The sequence below is a fragment of the Oncorhynchus keta genome, chromosome 34, assembly GCF_023373465.1.
Source record: "Oncorhynchus keta strain PuntledgeMale-10-30-2019 chromosome 34, Oket_V2, whole genome shotgun sequence".
In the NCBI taxonomy this organism is placed as follows: domain Eukaryota; kingdom Metazoa; phylum Chordata; class Actinopteri; order Salmoniformes; family Salmonidae; genus Oncorhynchus; species Oncorhynchus keta.
Genome location: NC_068454.1, coordinates 69,846,290 through 69,861,021, shown reverse-complemented (window position 1 = coordinate 69,861,021; position 14,732 = coordinate 69,846,290).

Genomic DNA, 14,732 nt, shown 5'->3' with positions numbered 1-14,732 from the left:
CGTGACAGATAAACTTTGATTTAATTTGATTTAATATTTTTGTCTAAAATTACATACACAAATCTAACTGCCTGTAGCTCAGGCCCTGAAGCTAGGATATGCATATTCTTGGTACCATTTGAAAGGAAACACTTTGAAGTTTGTGGAAATGTGAAAGGAATGAAGTAGAATATAACACAATAGATCTGGTAAAAGATAATACAAAGAAAAAAACAACCGTTCGTTTGTATTGTTTTTGTACCATCATCTTTAAATTGCAAGAGAAAGTCCATAATGTATTATTCCCGCCCAGATGCAATTTAGATTTTGGCCACTAGATGGCAGCAGTGTATGCACAAAGTTTTAGACTGATCCAATGAACCATTGCATATATGTTAAAGATTTTGCATCAAGACTGCCCAAATGTGCCTAATTTGTTTATTATTAATTTAACCTACTCTTCCCCGGGCAGCGAAGACGTCGATGTCGATGTCGATTAAGGCAACCCCCCCCCCCCATCTCTCTTATTCAGAGGGGTTGTGTTAAATGCAGAAGACACATTTCAGTTGAAGGCATTCAGTTGTATAACTGACTTGGTATCCCCTTTTCCTTTTCCCCCTTACTTGTACTGCAATAATGACTGTCATGGCACATCACTGTAGAGCTCCTCTGTAAGTCTTTCGCTTCAATCTCAAGCATTTGCCATAGACATTCCACTTTTTAGGTTCTGTTTTACTGCAAAGGAGGAGATTTTGAAGGTGTGTGTGTGTGTACCATACTTGAGTTTTCTCTGTCTCTATCTTAAGATCATATAACTTTGACTTTACTGTCCCCAGGGAGGGGACTGTGGATCTGACTCTGTCTGTTAGTACATTTGTTCATCACAAGCGATATCTCAGACAGCACAGGCACGATTTTGACAAAACTTGTGAATGATGTGTCTTGCTATAGAGATCAGGCATCTACAAAATTCCACCAGACGGTGACGCTATAACAAACTTTGAAAGTCATGGCCCTAACACCGTTTGATCTAAAGTCATGAAATTTGGTACGTAGGTCACTCTCCTCACAAGGAACACATTTCCCTCAGTGACCCATAAGGCCTGCCATGATAGATTTTCCGGCATTTAGAAATTTGTGAAAAATGGCATCGAATGACTGATCTGCAAGAAACTTAATATGTTGCATCTATGGACAACGGTCTACTGACACAATACCTTCTAGACTAGTACCTAAACAACGGTCAACATGGTCAACATGGTCTGGCACATAAATGCATATATATCAGTCAAGATATTCATATTGTAACACAATTTGGCACACATGTTGCAAACACTCTCAAGACTCAACATATGCAAGAACATTCATATCGACCACATGGTGGCACTATAACTGGCACATTTATATTAGGTTATACCATCCCATTCACGAAAATGGTTTGCTCCTACAGACAGTGAGTCACGTGGCCGTGTCTTGCTATATAAAGCAGGCAGACAGGCATTCAGTTACTTTTCAATGTTAGAATGGGCAAAACGAGGGATCTAAGTGACCACACTGGGTTCCACTGCTATCAGCTAAAAACAAGAAGAAGTGGCTCCAGTGGGCAATTGAGGAGTTGCCTGGCAAATCCCAATTCCTATTGTGTCATGCTGATGGCCGAGTCAGGATTTGGCGTAAGCCCCATTCTGTCTGGTGTTAACGGTATAGGCTGGTGGCGATGGTGTAATGGTTTGGGGAATGTTTTCCTGGAACACGTTAGGTTGATACCAATTGAGAAACTTTTCCATTCCACAAAGAATTCAGGCGGTTCTGAAGGCAAAGGGGGTCCGACCCAGTACTAGATGGGTATGGAAATAAACTGAGTGTATATTTCTCGATCTGTTTGACTCAGAGTGATGAAATTTAGCTAACCCACGCAATATCTCAGACACCACTGGCCCGATTTTGACGAAACTTGGGTAAATGAGGAATCTTGCCATTTACAAAATTACACTGATTGGTTCACGCGGGGCGCTGCATCATTCGTGAGGGACAACATGTTTACTGTTGCCTTGTTGAATTTAAATATTGTCGACAGAAAATAAGACAATTTACAGAAACTGTTTTACCAAAGCAATCGCACGCACGCACGCACGCACGCACGCACGCACGCACGCACGCACGCACGCACACACACACACACACACACACACACACACACACACACACACACACACACACACACACACACACACACACACACACACACACACACAAACTCTACATCCAGCCAGTGGTCTCTCTGGTATGGGCAGGTTGTCATGTTCTATTTGTGTCTGGGGAGAGGAGAGAGGACACTGTGTGTGGCAGAGGCCAGCGGAATAGGCATCTGCCATGTTGCTGTATAATCAGCAGTAGAATGTTGGTGGAGCAGGAACTGGAGCAGGGGAGACTTTGGAGGATAATAGCACCATGAATGAGTCCCAAATTGCACCCTTTTTGCTTAATAATTACTTTTGACCATAGGGCCCATAGCGCTCTGGTCAAAAGTAGGGCACTATAGGGGTAGGGTGCCATTTGGTACCCAGAATATGATTCTAATTCTCTCCATCACATCCACTGTCCTGCTGTAGACTAGAATTACAGCTATCATAGAAGCAGTTTTTCAGGAGAAGGTGAGACTCACTGATAACAGGATACTCACACTCAACACAAAGCCTCAGACGTAGCTCACTGTTTAGTTATATGTATACATTTTAGGGCACTGTAAGTATTGACTCAAGGAGGGGTGACAGGAAAATGAGGATGTCTTGAAATGGACACTGCGTTTATATCTATGAGATGGTTTCATGTCTAGCACTGTTGGTCTTCATTGATAGATATTCCTGTAGATGTTCATGTTGGTGTTATGGTGAAGTCTTTTCACAGTACAGCTATGGCATCTTAATCTAGCACTGTTGGTCTTCATTGATAGATATTCCTGTAGATGTTCATGTTGGTGTTATGGTGAAGTCTTTTCACAGTACAGCTATGGCATCTTAATCTAGCACTGTTGGTCTTCATTGATAGATATTCCTGTAGATGTTCATGTTGGTGTTATGGTGAAGTCTTTTCACAGTACAGCTATGGCATCTTAATCTAGCACTGTTGGTCTTCATTGATAGATATTCCTGTAGATGTTCATGTTGGTGTTATGGTGAAGTCTTTTCACAGTACAGCTATGGCATCTTAATCTAGCACTGTTGGTCTTCATTGGTAGATACAGTATTCCTATAGATACTCATAGTGATGTTATGGGAATGTCACAGTGAAAGTGCAGATATAGGATCTTAATTTGACTAGGATTGTCGCAACAAAATAATCCTGCAGCAGCAGGATTGAACGTTTTATTCATAATGTTGCTTGATCGGTTGATCGGTCAAAATTAAGGCTGCATGAAAAGTGCAGTACTGTTAATATAACTGTGTATGCAGGAACATTCTTAGCAATCCCACATCTGTGTATTATTTTAGTATTTCTTGCTTTGGCATGTTTCAGTTATTTAAAAGTTGGGTCCCTCCTGGAGTGTCTGGGAGAGAGAAACAGAAGTGTTTACCAATGAGGATGACCCAAATGAAAATTTGAGTGATGCTAATGTCCCTTAGTGAGTGTGTGTGTGTGTATATGTGTGCGTGTGTGTATGTGACAGTGTGTGTACGCCGTTGTGTGTGTGTGTGTGCGGTGCCAGACCCTCTGGCTGTAGACAATCCAAATGAGATCTGAGAGGAATTACATGTCAGGTCAGTTATTCGTCAAACATAACAGCAGCGAGAAGCAAGATTGAATGGAGGAGATAGCATCTTCAATCATCGGGTATAGGGGACCACTTTGCAGGCTTTATCTCCACGATATATTACACATGGGCATATATCATCATGTGTGTCTATCTACTCTATCTTTGGGTGAAACAGGTTGCAGACTTTTTAAGTACTGAATGTGAATCAATGCAATACAAAAGCATTGGACAACTATCACATTCCTTACCCCCTCCCAGAAACAAGCGTAAACCTACAGTACGTAGGCTTCCATGTTACGGTTGGCAGAAAGTCAGACACTTTTGGACATTCAAGCTGTGCAATAGCTTCAGGAAAATTCTCCAAAGTTTCTCTCACATCATTTATTTCATAATGTTCTTTGTGGCCTGAAGTGTGTCTACTGGTGTGCCATTCTCTGTTTGTATTGTTCACTAGAGTAAGAGTAAGACTTCATTAAAAATAGAACAGCCCGGGCCTCCCGGGTGGCACAGTGGTCTAGGGCACTGCATCGCGACTCACAATTGGCCTAGCGTCGTCTGGGTTATGGAGGGTTTGGCCCGGTAAGGATATCCCTGTCTCATCGCGCACCAGAGACTCCTGTGGCGGGCCGGGTGCAGTGCACGCTAACCAAGATTGCCAGGTGCACGGATGTTCCTCCGACACATTGGTGAGGCTGGCTTCCGGGTTGGATGAGCGCTGTGTTAAGAAGCAGTGCGGCTTGGTTGGGTTGTGTTTCTGAGGACACATGGCTTTTGACCTTCGTCTCTCCCGAGCCCGTATGGGAGTTGTAAGTGATGAGACAAGATAGTAATTACTAACAATTGGATACCACGAAATTGGGGAGAAAAAGGGGGTAAAATTTAAAAAAAATAATAATAATGATAATAAGATAACAAATATAACAGCCCAGGAGAGGAGAGCTCCCTCTAACTTAACCGCATTTCTTAAAACAACCAGCGGGACTAAAGTCACTGCAATATTAAAGCTGAGTCACTCTGTGCACTTCCTGGTTAGTCCTCTTCCCTGTTGGTGCTCTTACTTGAACATTGCTCTGAGCTTAAAGACTGGCTATTTACTTTAGCTCAAGCTGTGCTCTTTTTCTGCCCCATAGACTCTATGCCTGGGATGTGAGGTCGATGGGGACAGGAGACCCATAGAGGACTAGAGGACAGAAGCCAGAGGAGGTAGAACGAAGGTCCAAGGTACCCCTGGCAGGGTGTCAGACAGGCTCCTCCTTCCTCATCAGTCTAGCCTGGCCTTAATCAGGAGAAATGTTGAGTCACAACAGCAGCCATTAGCCCTTGTCAGGGTCAACACGCTCGTTAACCTTCATTAAGCCTCGTCAAGGTTCACTGGCTCATTAACCCTCGTTAATAAGTGGTTGGAGGTAGGATTCTCTGGCACGTCAGTCGCATGTGGCTGTCATATCCATTAAATGACACTAAATGTGTGTGTTTGTGTGTGTGTGTTGAGTTATCAATGGTGGGTGGTCCTTTGGTTGGATACATGATCTCTGACTGAACCTGGTCTCTAGTCAGATCTACACTGAGGTCATGTTCAAGTCAAAAAGGTTAAGGTTCAGATTTTGAAAGGAAGTTAAAAGATGAGATACTCTTAGATGCCTTTGGGAGTAGGATAACCCCTGGAGATCCTCAAGGAACCATTGCTAGTCAACGGTTCGATTTTTGCACCTTCGGTTAGTTGAGGGGTTCTTGCAGGAAACTTTAATGGTGAGAGGAGAGACAGGGAGAGAGGGAGAGAAAGAGGGAGAGAAGGGGAGAGTGTGAGAGAGAAAGAGAGAGTGAATAGAGAGAGGGAGAGAGATTGAGAGGGAGAGTGAGCGAGAGGGAAAGAGATTGAGAGGGAAAGAGAGCGAGAGGGGGAGAGAGAGAGAGAGAGAGAGGTAGATAGATAGATAGAGATAATGAGTGGGGGGATAGATAAAGGGAGAGAGAGACAGAGTGGGGGGATAGATAGAGGGAGAGAGAGACAGAGTGGGGGGGTAGATAGAGGGAGAGAGAGACAGAGTGGGGGATAGATAGAGGGAGAGAGACAGAGTGGGGGGTAGATAGAGGGAGAGAGAGACAGAGTGGGGGGGTAGATAGAGGGAGAGAGAGACAGAGTGGGGGGATAGATAGAGGGAGAGAGACAGAGTGGGGGGATAGATAGAGGGAGAGAGACAGAGTGGGGGGTAGATAGAGGGAGAGAGACAGAGTGGGGGGGGGTAGATAGAGGGAGAGAGACAGAGTGGGGGGTAGATAGAGGGAGAGAGAGATCAACAAAGAGGGGGCGAGGGGAGCCGAGGGGACACTTAACCTGAAATATTTCTGAAGCCTCCCTGCTAGCGGAAAGTGTGTGTATGTATTTATGTGTGTAAGTTTATGTGTGTGTGTGTATATGTATGTGTATGTGTAACTGTAGTCTCCCTCCTAGCAGAAGGTGTGTTTTAAAACCATGTATGTATGTGTTTGTGTGTGTATGTGTGTGTGTGTGTGTATGTGTATATGTGTTTTTTTAGTGTATGTATGTTTGCGTATGTGTGTGTGTGTATGTTTGCGTATGTGTGTGTGTGTGTGTGTGTGTGTGTGTGTGTGTGTGTGTGTGTGTGTGTGTGTGTGTGTGTGTGTGTGTGTGTGTGTGTGTGTGTGTGTGTGTGTGTGTGTGTGTGTGTGTGTGTAGAGTAATATCAAAGGTGCAGACCTTCATAGTGATAAAGAGGGGAAGAAGGGAGAAGGTTCCAGAGGAAGCATGTTGGATTTGACTGAGGAAGGTTCAGGAGAGAATTCACAAACATGCCACATAACATGTGTACACCCATGCTGTGGGACACCATTTTCACAGTTTTAAATGTTGTTGTTGTTGCCAAAATGAATTACATAAAGCTTATAAACAGTATACTGTATGAATGTAAACATGTGCTTCTTGGTTCCCATACCATTCTGTTTTTACTGTCCCGTGAAATATTGAATCACTTTGCAACTTGATTTTACAGCACATTGAGTGCAACGCAATCAATGATATGAGAGAAACTACAAACAATATATTTGGTTATTTATTGGTGTCTCCACAGGTCCTATTGTTGCTAAGTAATATCCTTCTCAACATGCTGGTGAACAGGGCAGCAGCAGGGCTTCTGAATAAGTTACTGTAGATTTACCCTTACAGACCTCTGAGTGGTGAGTCTTAATTCTTTCCAATCTTATTTGCATATTCCATGATGAGTAATGAGCTCCATAATGAAGAAGTCATTCCTCCCACAACGTGTTGTGAAACTCACCATGATATACAGAGCAGGCCCTCTCCTGTCTCCTCTCTGCTGAATGAACCCTTACCAGGCCGGGGAACCTCTCTCTCTCTCCCTGTGTGTGTGTGTGTGTGTGTGTGTGTGTGTGTGTGTGTGTGTGTGTGTGTGTGTGTGTGTGTGTGTGTGTGTGTGTGTGTGTGTGTGTGTGTGTGTGTGTGTGTGTGTGTGTGTGTGTGTGTGTATGCACATTCTGGAGCATTATGCTGGCCGCAGACTTTGCTAATTAAATTCTTCTACACACAATTACGGCTGAGAGTAATTTAACAGATGCATGTGCTGGCTGATCAGCAGACTGCAGTACCATCATCCAAAGCCCACGTTACATCAGCACACACCAGCACTGGGCCCATATTCAAAACGTGTCTCAGCGTAGGAGTGCTGATCTAGATTCAGGTCTCCCCTGTCCATATAATCTTTATCATTATGACCTAAAATGAGAAACTGATCCTGTATCTGTACTCCTACTTTCAGACTTTCTACACTAGCTTTAACACACACACACACACACACACACACACACACACACACACACACACACACACACACACACACACACACACACACACACACACACACACACACACACACACACACACACACACACACACACACACACACACACACACACACACACACACACACACACACACATACACAGCATATCCTGCCAGCGGGCCCACATTAGACGACAGGGCCATTAGTTCCTCCATCATGTAGTTGTTCCTGCAGTATTGTATCAGGTGTCAGCAGCAACGGGAGAAGCCAGCAAAATGCCTGTCAGAGGAAGAGATGGTCCTGGCCAAAGAGTCCACTATTAATCTCAGAATGAAGTGCTGAGGAGCCTGTCACTGCTGCCAGCTGGAGCTGCATGGGCTGCATGGTCCCCTTGTACTTGGGGCAGAGGAGTGGACATGAGAGGGAGCAGGTGGGAGCAGAGGCACAGGAACAGACATGGGGACCAGAGGAGAGGACAGGAGAGGGAGCAGGTGGGAGCAGAGGCACAGGAACAGCCATGGGGACCAGAGGAGAGGACAGGAGAGGGAGCAGGTGGGAGCAGAGGCACAGGAACAGACATGGGGACCAGAGGAGAGGACAGGAGAGGGAGCAGGTGGGAGCAGAGGCACAGGAACAGACATGGGGACCAGAGGAGAGGACAGGAGAGGGAGCAGGTGGGAGCAGAGGCACAGGAACAGACATGGGGACCAGAGGAGAGGACAGGAGAGGGAGCAGGTGGGAGCAGAGGCACAGGAACAGCCATGGGGACCCTTTGGAGAGGACAGGAGAGGGAGCAGGTGGGAGCAGAGGCACAGGAACAGCCATGGGGACCAGAGGAGAGGACAGGAGAGGGAGCAGGTGGGAGCAGAGGCACAGGAACAGACATGGGGACCAGAGGAGAGGACAGGAGAGGGAGCAGGTGGGAGCAGAGGCACAGGAACAGCCATGGGGACCCTTTGGAGAGGACAGGAGAGGGAGCAGGTGGGAGCAGAGGCACAGGAACAAACATGGGGACCAGAGGAGAGGACATGAGAGGGAGCAGGTGGGAGCAGAGGCACAGGAACAGACATGGGGACCAGAGGAGAGGACAGGAGAGGGAGCAGGTGGGAGCAGAGGCACAGGAACAGACATGGGGACCAGAGGAGAGGACAGGAGAGGGAGCAGGTGGGAGCAGAGGCACAGGAACAGCCATGGGGACCCTTTGGAGAGGACAGGAGAGGGAGCAGGTGGGAGCAGAGGCACAGGAAAAGCCATGGGGACCCTTTGGAGAGGACAGGAGAGGGAGCAGGTGGGAGCAGAGGCACAGGAACAGCCATGGGGACCAGAGGAGAGGACAGGAGAGGGAGCAGGTGGGAGCAGAGGCACAGGAAAAGCCATGGGGACCCTTTGGAGAGGACAGGAGAGGGAGCAGGTGGGAGCAGAGGCACAGGAAAAGCCATGGGGACCCTTTGGAGAGGACAGGAGAGGGAGCAGGTGGGAGCAGAGGCACAGGAACAGCCATGGGGACCAGAGGAGAGGACAGGAGAGGGAGCAGGTGGGAGCAGAGGCACAGGAACAGCCATGGGGACCAGAGGAGGGGGAAGGAAGGGGAGGCAAATGGTAGAGGAGGAGAGAAATAATAGGTGGAGGAGATAAAAAATGAATGGTTAGGGAGGGGAGGCATAGAATGGATGGAGGAGATTTTAAAAAATGGGTTGGGGAGGAGGGATATCCAAATACCCAAGACCCGATGCTGGACCCGAGAGGGTCCAGATCCAGAATTTAAAATAACGGTCTGGGTCAAATCTGATATGATTGTCACAGGTCTCCAGGTGTAATTTTAACTGAGGTGTAAGGTGTAAGGTCTCCAGGTGTAATTTTCTCGTCTCTCACTCCCTCCTCCCTGATCCCAGTTTCACTTGCTCACAGTACCGCCCCTCCCACGCTTGCTAGAGCGGCACCCCTCCATCCCTCTCGTGTTTTATCAGCTCTGGTTAAAAAATTGATTAAAAAATGACTTTTCTGCTGCTTCCTCACTTGGATGGGATCGGACCGGGTCTGGATCTGACAAGGTCTGTACGAAATGGGTCTAGTTGTCCTCGGGTCCATGCGGAACAGGTCTTTATTTAAAAAATGAACTCATGCATATTGTGCCCGGGTGGGAGAGACCCAGGTCCATTTCGGAATGGGTCCAACGTTTTGAACCAGTGAAGACATAACAAATAGTAGAGAAAGAGTTCAAATGAGCAATGTTCCAATATATTCCACAGGAATTCTCCAGTCTGGCAAAACTAAAGGGCTTTTAGTTCCATCTGCAGTCCAGTGGTGGCTGTGTTTCTCTAGGGTGGTAACCTGTACTGGTGGGGCCAGGGTATAGCTGTCAAGTCTCCTTAATTAACACATGAGAGGAGAGAATTAAATCAATATGTAAGTGGCAGAAACAATTTGAGTCCGTGATTGAATATCAAACGGGACAGAGAAAAAGCCCTGGGATGTCCTGTTTAATTCTGTTGGCATAATTCATCTTAAAAATCCCTGTCCTTTTTTTTTCTTTCCTTCCGTCACTCGGAGAACAGTGAGCCAAACAAAGTGGAGCTAAAACCAGAGAAGAAGAAAGAAACCCCTCCTATGTTCACCACTCTGCAGACCACTCTCATCATCACAAAGCACTCAGTGGCTAAGACGCACAATTACAGCCATTGGATGCATCATGACCTACACCCTAGCTATCGACAGTAGAAGCACATGTAGTCCATACAGAAGCACTCTCACAAGGGCTGGCATGCACACTGTCACTGACGAGGGCAAAACGAGTACGAAAAAACAAAATCTCCTCATATCTGGGTGGGAGGATCAAATATTTCAGTTTAGATTATAGCCAGCAGTCATTTATTTAAAGCCAGCGAGTTGGAACAGATTCTCTGACTCTCCGTCTCCCAGTAATCTACAGCCTCCCCCGTTTGTCCCTGGACTCCCAGCCCAGCAGCCTAAAATCATTTCTACTCTCTTTATTATCACTCTGAAACGGAGGGTGTTGGAACCCGCCGAATTGGCAAAAGAGAGTGAAGTAAGGACACAAGTCATCTGTTTTATTGTATGTGACAGCTGCAGAGCTGCAGTACTGGAGCATTGGCCTAGCCTAGCCTGGCTGCAGCTCTCTCCGCCGTGTCCTAAATGGCTCCCTAGTCACTACTTAGTGCACTGCTTTGATCAGGTTGCCATTTGGGATGCACATCCTGTCTTTGTGGAAGCACATCCTGTCTTTGTGGAAGCTGGCTTTCTGGAATCTCCGCTAAGAAACCTATGTACTACAATTTAAGAAGACAATGTTCTAGACGGCGAGTTCTCCTTGCCAGTTGCCAGTTGCCAGTTGCCAGTTGCCAGTTGCCAGTTGCCAGTTGCCAGTTGCCAGTTGCCTCCATAACAGTGTGAAAGCGTTAATGAAACATTCTGATGATGTTTTGGCATGCCCACTCCTCTCTGTCTGTCTGATGAGAGACTGCTGGAGAGTTGGAACAGAGGTTGGTGTGTTTGATTGATTTTAAAGAGCAATTTGTTTGGCAAGGAAAGAGACGGCCTAATCCAGTCCCAACAGGCTGCCTTCATTACTGTTTGTTTTCTATTAATTAGCATGTGTGTGTGTGTGTGTGTGAGTGTGTCAGTGTGTTTTTGTGGGTGTTTGGCTTGCATGTATGTGTGTGTGCGTGTGTTTCGGTCTGTATGCGTATGTGTGTATTGATATTCTAATCAACTCCACTCACATACCAAACACAACCAATCTGCTCCGCTGATTTTGTCTAATTTCTAAGTTTTAAAGAATTACACCAAAGCTCTGATTGAGACGTGCTACAGATGGGTTCCTGTCCCAGGAGCCACGGTTTCCATGATGTTCTCCAAGAATGTTTCATTCACGTATGTAGGCCTTATACACGCGGTATGCATGTCAAGCAGACAACTATACCGTATTCTTCTATGGTAGTACACAGGTATCATTAGTGATCATCTGGGCTACTTTATTGAGCTGTTTTATTGTGCGATGCACATTTGAATGAATTAAAGTTGAATTACTTTGGTACGACAAGACCAGACAATTATCTATCATCCTAGCTTGTCCTGTGAGATTTCCTTTTGATGTAGAAAACCCTGAAGGTAAAGTAAGTGATGCTTTATAAACATGGTGTTTCTGTGACTAGGCTTGGCGTTCTATCACCTGTCAGCTACACTGAAGGTTTCAGCTTTGTTCTGAACTGAAAACATGTAAACATGTAAACACATCTTCCTCCCATCTCTCTGTTCCCCAGGAGAAAGACAACATCAATGTGCCACAGTCTGCTGCTCACACCTCCCCAGTAACTGCCTGGGACTTCCATCAGACATCCAAAGCCTACATATCAAAGGGAAACATTAGCCACTTACCCATTACCATGATATCCACTCAAGCCAATGCGTCTAGACTTGACCTCTGATAAGTATGAAAGAGAGAGGAGTAGTGGAGGATACCCTGAACTTCTGAATACTGAATATTCATGACTGTAGCAGATTTATTTATCAGTCTGTGTAAACTGGGCATGCTTCCAGACAGAGTGTGGACTGTGCGTGTGTGTGTGTGTGTGTGTGTGTGTGTGTGTGTGTGTGTGTGTGTGTGTGTGTGTGTGTGTGTGTGTGTGTGTGTGTGTGTGTGTGTGTGTGTGTACAGTACACAACCAGCCTTTGATGCTTTTTGGGTGGTCTGGGTGGTTTGGGTTCACAGGTTTGATCTGTCGGACCCAAACAAGAAACAGTAGACAAGGTGACCTTTGCTGTCCTCCTCCCCCTCTCCCCTCTCTTCTCTCCCCATCTCTTCTCTCCCCTCTCTTCTCTCCCCTCTATTCTCTCCCCTCTATTCTCTCCCCCGTACCTTCTCTCCCCTCTCTTCTCTCTCCTCTCTTCTCTCTCCTCTCTTCTCTCCCCGTCTCTTCTCTCCCATCTCTTCTCTCCCCTCTCTTCTCTCCCCTCTCTTCTCTCCCCGTCTCTTCTCTCCCCTCTCTTCTCTCCCCGTCTCTTCTCTCCCCTCTCTTCTCTCCCCTTCTCTTCTCTCCCATCTCTTCTCTCCCCGTCTCTTCTCTCCCCTCTCTTCTCTCCCCTGTCTTCTCTCCCCTTCTCTTCTCTCCCCGTCTCTTCTCTCCCCTCTCTTCTCTCCCCTTCTCTTCTCTCCCATCTCTTCTCTCCCCGTCTCTTCTCTCCCCTCTCTTCTCTCTCCTCTCTTCTCTCCCCGTCTCTTCTCTCCCCTCTCTTCTCTCCCCTGTCTTCTCTCCCCTTCTCTTCTCTCCCATCTCTTCTCTCCCCTCTCTTCTCTCCCCTGTCTTCTCTCCCCCTCTCTTCTCTCCCCTCTCTTCTCTCCCCGTCTCTTCTCTCCCCTCTCTTCTCTCCCCTCTCTTCTCTCCCCTTCTCTTCTCTCCCATCTCTTCTCTCCCCGTCTCTTCTCTCCCCTCTCTCCTCTCCCCTCTCTTCTCTCCCCGTCTCTTCTCTCCCCTCTCTTCTCTCCCCATCTCTTCTCTCCCCATCTCTTCTCTCCCCATCTCTTCTCTCCCTGTCTCTTCTCTCCCCTCTCTCCTCTCCCCTCTCTTCTCTCCCTGTCTCTTCTCTCCCCTCTCTTCTCTCCCCATCTCTTCTCTCCCCATCTCTTCTCTCCCCGTCTCTTCTCTCCCTGTCTCTTCTCTCCCATCTCTTCTCTCCCCTCTCTTTTCTCCCCTCTCTTGTCTCCCCTCTCTTCTCTCCCCTCTCTCCCTCTCTCTTCTCTCCCCTTCTCTTCTCTCCCCGTCTCTTCTCTCCCCTCTCTTCTCTCCCCGTCTCTTCTCTCCCCTGTCTTCTCTCCCCTTCTCTTCTCTCCCCTCTCTTCTCTCCCCATCTCTTCTCTCCCCTGCTTTCTCTCCCCTTGTCTTCTCTCCCCATCTCTTCTCTCCCCCTCTCTCCCCTCTCTCCTCCTCTCTTCTCTCCCCTTCTCATCTCTCCCCATCTCTTCTCTCCCCCTCTCTCCCCTCTCTCCTCCTCTCTTCTCTCCCCTTCTCTTCTCTCCCCATCTCTTCTCTCCCCCTCTCTCCCCTCTCTCCTCCTCTCTTCTCTCCCCTTCTCTTCTCTCCCCATCTCTTCTCTCCCCCTCTCTTCTCTCCCCTTCTCTTCTCTCCCATCTCTCCACGTCTCTTATCTCCTCGTCTCTTCTCTCCCCTCTCTCCCCTCTCTTCTCTCCCGCTCTCCAAACTACAGCCCCCGCCAACGCAGGTCTGCTCTGCTCATTAGAGAAGCCCTGCACCTCTCACACACCTGCCACCTTTCACAGAAACACAACAACAGCAGCAACCTCCCCCCACCCCATCAAACGCTCTGCTCAGTTACCTTCCTGTCATACAGCCTCACACACACACACACACACACACACACACACACACACACACACACACACACACACACACACACACACACACACACACACACACACACACACACACACACACACACACACACACACACACACACACACACACACACACACACACACACACACACACACACACACACACACACACACACACACACACACACACACGTGAACACGAACACGGACACGGACACACACACGCACACACGCGCACACACACACTCACAAGCATGCATGCATGCACACATACACACACTCTCACATTTCACTTATATTTTCACCTGTATATGTGTACAGGCATGTGTGTGTTTTTTCATGTGTGCCTGTGTGTATGTGTGTGATTGTGAGAGGGAGTGGGAGGAGAGGTTTGCTGACAGCTCCATGTGGCTACACATTCTTAATGCACCACCTTCTTTACAGACAGATGGAGAGAGGGAGAGGGAGAGGGAGAGGGGGAGGGGAGAGAGAGAGAGAGAGAGAGAGAGAGAGAGAGAGAGAGAGAATAAAGTGAAATGCTGTTTTGTGACATCAGTACTTACAGTAGTGAACTGACACCTCTGTCAAGCAGACTCTGAACCTAGTCCTGTCACTATCCAATTATTCTCCTGCCAAACCTGGACCGTTTAATGGAATAAGTTTTAAAACCCACCACTTCACCCAACAACCACGGCTGTGTATGTATTTTACTACTTAATGGAATAAGTTTTAAAAACCACCACGTCTCCCAACAACCACGGCTGTGTATGCATTTTACTACTTAATGGAATAAGTTTTAAAAACCACCACG